Below are 6,192 nucleotides of genomic sequence, written 5' to 3'. Positions count from 1 at the left end.
TTTTTTTGTTTTGTGGGGGGGGGGGGGGGGGTTTGCCCTAGCATTGGACTGAAATTCTATGGTGGGTTGAGTGTCAACCAGAACACTAAAGTCCATTTCAAAGCTACAGACTTTCAGGAAACATGTCCCACTTTTTTCATTTACACATGTAAATAAGAGAAGCACAGTCTCAGGGGTGACTTGGTGGCAGTCTATAAGTACATAAGTGGTGTGCATCAGGATCTGGGGGAATGCCTGTTTACCACAGCACCCAAAGGGATGACAAGGTCCAACGGTCACAAACTCCTGCAAGACCGTTTTAGGCTGGACATAAGGAAAAACTTCTTTACTGTCCGAGCCCCCAAGGCCTGGAATAGACTCCCCCAGAGGTGGTGCAAGCACCTACTCTGGACACTTTAAAGAAACATTTGGACACTTACCTTGCTGGGATCCTTTGACCCTTGCTGACTTCCTGCCCTTTGGGTAGGGGGTTGGACCAGATGATCTTACGGGGTCCCTTCCAGCCCTAATGTCTATGAAATCTATGTATGTATGCAGTAGGTAAAGTATGAACAATGTTGGCCTAAGGTCTCATTACATAGAAAGAAGGGTGCTCATTTGAAAAGTAAGGGAGTTTGGAGTCCAGAAATGCAGGTTCTTATATTTATATCTCTGTCTGACTTGTATCCATTCATAGACTGAATTCAGTCCAGCTGTCAGTTTACAGTTGTTTCCTGAAAAATGTTTTGTTTCCTAATCAGCCTCAACTTTGAGCAAGTCACATAGACCAGATATTTTGGGTAAGTCTACTCATGTTGGGCATCGATCATGAGACCTATAGCACACAGGCTGATCTAACTAGAGCTGTGGATGTTCAGCATCTCTGAAAATAACATGTATATGTGACTAGAGTGTCAAAAGTGCTGAGCACCTGCAGCTCATCTTGCAAGGGTTTACTAGTATAAGAAATAAATAGGCATGTCAAGATTTGGCTCCATATAGCCAGGCCAATATACAAAGTTCTGAAGGTGTGAGGTGTGTGTTCACATCTCCAGGTGACTGCAGCAGAAGCCCTTTATTGGTACGGAATGTAAAGAATTGGCTCACTGTTAACCCCTTGGGCTTCTCGACCACTCTAAAGCAGCAGCAGGTCCCTGCAAGAATAGGGCTTAGCACATGCTCTCCATACCCAGCCTACATAAGTCTGCAGACACACTCTAAACCCAGTTCAGTGGTGAACTTCAGTTTTGTCCTCAGTGCCTGTTCTCAGACCTGTCAGAGCCTAAGTTCTTGAGAACAGGCATGAGACCAGAACAACCCTGCTGGCACGTGCCTGACTGGCATATTTCTGGTTTAGAGCATCTCTATGGACTTAAGTGGGCACAGTGTGCTCTACCCATCCTCACTAGGATCCACTATGCAATAGGCCTAGACCCAGCTTGAGCTGATCTAGTTCCAGGCCTCAGCTGGAAGAAATCAGAGCCTAGGCTGATTTAACACCAAGGGATACAAGAAGAGGACCGTACCTGTTTAGGCTTATAAACTCAGAGCATACTGCAGTCAGCTGGCTATCTGAGCAACAGACTGCCTTGTTTCTTCCTTGTTTTAGCTTAGAACACCTCTGAACTGACTTTGTGTGGTCTCTGCTCTATAATCTTAGCTTGGACCTCGGATTCTGAACTCCTGTCTTATACCTCCTAGCTTGACCAACTGCTTGCCTGTACCATGATCTTATCTCAACCTTTGGCTTGATATCCTGGACTTGGATTAACGTGGCTTGACCTTAGCATCCACTGTGGTAACCTCTTGATATATGATCCACTTAAATAGACTACTTATCCCTCTGCCATTATACTTTAGTGGCATATGCAAGTTCTAAAAGGATATGGAGATGAGAATGGAGTCAGGGCAGCAAGCAGGAAAATTGCCTCCCAGTTGGCCCTAGTTACCTGAGTAGGCCAGGCTGCCAGTGGCCTAACTACCCCCAGCAAGTCCCAATTGTATTCATATCCTGCTTGTAAGCAGTGGCCCTCTTGTTGCCCAGTTACGTACTCACCAGGAAAGATACCTCTTTGTCTAGCCTTGGGCTGCTAACTCCTTGTTCTGAGTTTCTTGGTTCTTACGTTTGATTTAAGTTTCCCAGTCCCTGGGTCCTACTTGTTTGAGCCTGTTTTCCTGTTCCCTGGGTCCTGCGGGTTGGCTTCCTGGCTACATCTTGGTCTATGGTTCCAGCCTAGTGATTCCTTGTTCCAAACTGCCTTGCCTTGCCTCTTGTTCCCCACGCTGGACCCATGGCACACAGCACCCACTCTAGGACTTGTCCTGCATGTGGTGCCCACCCCTGCCAGTTCAGGACCTGGCTGCAGGTTGCATCTTTGACACCGCTGATCTAAGATGTAAAAATTTAGCTGTAATGTTCTAATGATGTCTATTGACTTGTGGTGCATATGATTACATTGTATATAGCCTTAAAGGGGTAAGTTTTTGGAGGGTGAACGTAAGCAAGTAAGGCCTACTTCAGTTTTGGCCAGGGATGAGCAAAATACGGCCTGTGGGCCAGATCCAGCCCACAGAGGAGCTTTGTCTGGCATGCAGTAGGTCCCTTGGTCCTGTCTGGCCCAGGCACTGCCCAGTTGTAGTGCATCTTGCTTCCCCCTAGGCATGCAGCAGGGCTGGGGCACATTCATGGCTGGATTCCCTTTCTAGGCAGCCCAGGCAGCAACGGCTCCTTCTGACTGCTGCTGCCACTGGCCCCAGCCTTGCAGTACTGGCAGGGCGGGGACCTGTGCAAGAAGCCCCGACCCAGTGTGCCCTGCACCTGCTCTGGATTTGCCTATCCAGGCTCAGCAGCAGCAGCAACTGAGCAGAAACTGTTGCTTGGCATGGGGGAAAAGAAGCCCCTCCCCCTCACTGCTGCCAGTCAGTTCTTGGTGCAGTTGCCCACAGCCCACACCATGCCGGGCTGATTGTGGCTGCTCTGTACTGTCACCACTGCTGCACTGGGCAGCCCAAAGGCAGCAGTGATGGCAGCAGAGCCACAGGGCAGGCTGGCGCAGCACCAAGAACTGCCCAGTAGTGGCAAGGGGGAGGGGCTGCTATTCCCCCATCCAAGCAACAGTAGCTCCCTGGCAGCCACCACCACTGCTGCTGCTGAGTCTGGACAGGCGAGTCTGGAGCAGGTGTGGGGTGCACCTGGTCGGGGCTGCACACACGGGTCCCAGCCAGTACCACAGGGCTGGGGCCAGTGGCAAGCGTAACTGGAAGAAGCCACCTCAGCCCCGCTGCATACCCAAGGGGCAGAAGGATGCACCATGGCCAGGCAGTATGGAGCAAGTGTGGGGTGAGTTGGGGCTGTGTGCTGTTGGCAGTGGCAGGGAGGTGCTACAGAGAGCACGGGATCCGGGCTGTTGTAGGGTGGGGGTCAGTGCTGATCAGCTCAGGGGAGCATTCACAGGGGGGGCTCCCTTGCACAGCACACCATACCCTCAAACTGTTCCCCACAAACTCCACAACATCCTCCCCCACACACAATCACATGCCACACAAACACTGCACCCACCTGCATGCCTCTAGGGGGAGCCCCACTCACTGCTACATGCACACACCCTACCACACACATGCACCCACACATACACCCCCAGCCACCTTCACCCTCCACACACCCTACAGCTCCTCACACCCCATACCCACCCACACATACACCCACTCATCCCCACAAACCCCCATACCCACACACACACACACACACACACACACAGAGCCTCCCACAAACTCCATCCATACCCCCACACTCCTCCACACCCCCTGCAATATACAAGAGTAAGACTTCATTTTGAGCTATTATGCAATCACCTCTATATACACCATGCAAACACACACAAATCAGGACAAAAATATTTTTTTTAAATAAAGTTTAAATCTATTATTGTGGATGTTTGATTTTTTTAGTATATAATTTGTTGTTTTTTTCTGTTTCCAAGATGGCAAACCCCCTTCCCAAAAGGAGTACTTCTCGGGGCAAAGGGAGGGGACTTCCAGTGGCAAAGGTCAAGGGTTAGGGGACAAGACTTCTGGTCCCAAGATGGCAACCGGGGCCAGGGCACTTGTCAAGGGGCGGGGCCACCCTTGTGGCCCTCAGCATCTCACCAAAACTTGTTAAGCTGAAATAACTGCCTGCCCCTGGTTTAGACCTTTAGAATGCTATTAGAGCACAACATCCCATAGTACTCAAACAGGCTCCAGGATATATCTCAGTCTCTTGGTCAGAACATTCCTACTTCTCCATTTATTAAGCCTGGTTGTTTGGTATAACAAAAACGGCAAATTGCAAATAATTTATACTGGGGATGTGGAACTGGGGGGAGATAATACCATTTTCTGTCAAACATGACACTCCTGAATTCAAGCTGAATCCATATTTTCTGACTCAAGTCAAAGAAAAAAAACATCAAATAAAGATGTCTTGTTCTTCTACATAATCAGGTTATCCACTCAACTGCACTGCCCTTGTTTTGAAACTATATCTGATCATCTCTCTTTGCTCCCATTTCATTGCCATTCTCCATTCCTTAAGTTACTGCTTTAATTACATAGTTAAACACAAGCCATTTTTTTTTTATTGTTTAACTTATACCTTTGTCTGCTTCTTTCTCAAACCTAAAGATGGGTACTTTACTCCCAAAACTTTGTCCAGTATATCTCCCCACCTGTACGTACGGTCTAATAGACGATATTGCCAAAAACCCCCCAACCCTGCCTCTCATCAAATAAAGGCATGTTGACACTGATGCAATCCCTGTGGTATATATAAAAGCTTTTTTTTAATGCTAACTTAAAACCAAAATATTTCCTGTAATTACCTGCTCTTTAAGAAGAGTGTCATATTAGAAGGAATGGGGTAACTGTCATTTAAAATGACAGAAACTATAATACAAATACGTTGTATAATACAAAGTTTTAAAAGGCATTAATATAAAACCAATTTAATCTATTGAAATACTCCTACTCCATTACATTGAACACACACAGAACCAAATCCTTTTTGTCCAATGGCAGGCTGACCAATCTGAAAAACCATGGTCGTTGTTTTCTGAAAAGTCCCCAAAGTTCCATTTTTGATAACAGAAGTCATAGCTGAGACAGCCTTACCTACTCTTGACAAGAACTTTATATTGGATATCAAAGAAAGAAATAAAAACATTATAAACAGGGAGGAACAAGAATGAATTCTTTTACCAGGGTTATAACTTCAGAATTCAGGTTGGCCCAAATTTTTCAATATGGAAGAAGAAGGTGCAAGTTAATTTAGATTTTTTCAGTCAAGCTGATAATCTCCACAACAGTGTCAAAGATAACAGCAAGGGATTTAGCTTAATAATGGGGAAGCTATGCCATTACCTTTTAGAGCAGCTTCTAAATGTTGAACAATTGCTGGTAAAGTTGTTTGATCTTCTGGAAACATGTGTTGCAGCAGATGGTTTCTGATCTACCACTGCCTTTATGACATACTGGAGATAATCCTTCCTTCTTGACCCCTTTTTGGTTCCCTTGGAGAGAACTGTACAGTAACTAGATTTGATGAGCGCCCACCAGCTGTGTTTAATTTATTTTTCATCCAGTGTTTAAACAGTAGTTGTGGGGTATACTAAATTGAAGTTTCTGAGGAACTAAAATTCATTTAATCAATGTTTTAATATAAACATTGATGGGGAACCATTTAAGGCAGTTGGTGTATGTTACTAACCTTAGGACCAATCCTCTAGCTATTTGCTGCTATGTGTAAATTATGATTACTCTCATTCTCTCAGTGTTGCCAATAAATGTACTTCATGTTTCCTTCTTGTTTGGGGAAAATAATGTGGAGGTTCTTGTTTCCTTTTTTTATTTCTGAGTCACTTTTTCTTATCTATTCTTTATTTGGGACTTAAGGGCAAAATTAATGAGGGTTGAGTTCCTGACCCCCTTTTATGCTTTTGAAAATGTTTCCTTTATTCTAGTGAGACAAAAACAATACATCAATTTTGGGAAACTTTCTACACATGGAATTAGTTAGTGCACAGTAAGGCAGGGTGTGAAGTTACAATATAGCAGCTACTATTTGCTAACTAACGAGGTAAACACTCTCGGGTACTTTAAGAGCGTCTCTGCTAGTAGCTTACATCTCTGAAAGTGGAGTAATCTACCTTGCACCACACATACACTATGTCTGACCAG

Source organism: Alligator sinensis, unplaced genomic scaffold, assembly GCF_000455745.1.
Source record: "Alligator sinensis unplaced genomic scaffold, ASM45574v1 scaffold196_2, whole genome shotgun sequence".
In the NCBI taxonomy this organism is placed as follows: domain Eukaryota; kingdom Metazoa; phylum Chordata; order Crocodylia; family Alligatoridae; genus Alligator; species Alligator sinensis.
The sequence above is the reverse complement of the archived record's forward strand: the minus strand, read 5'-3'. Positions refer to the sequence as shown.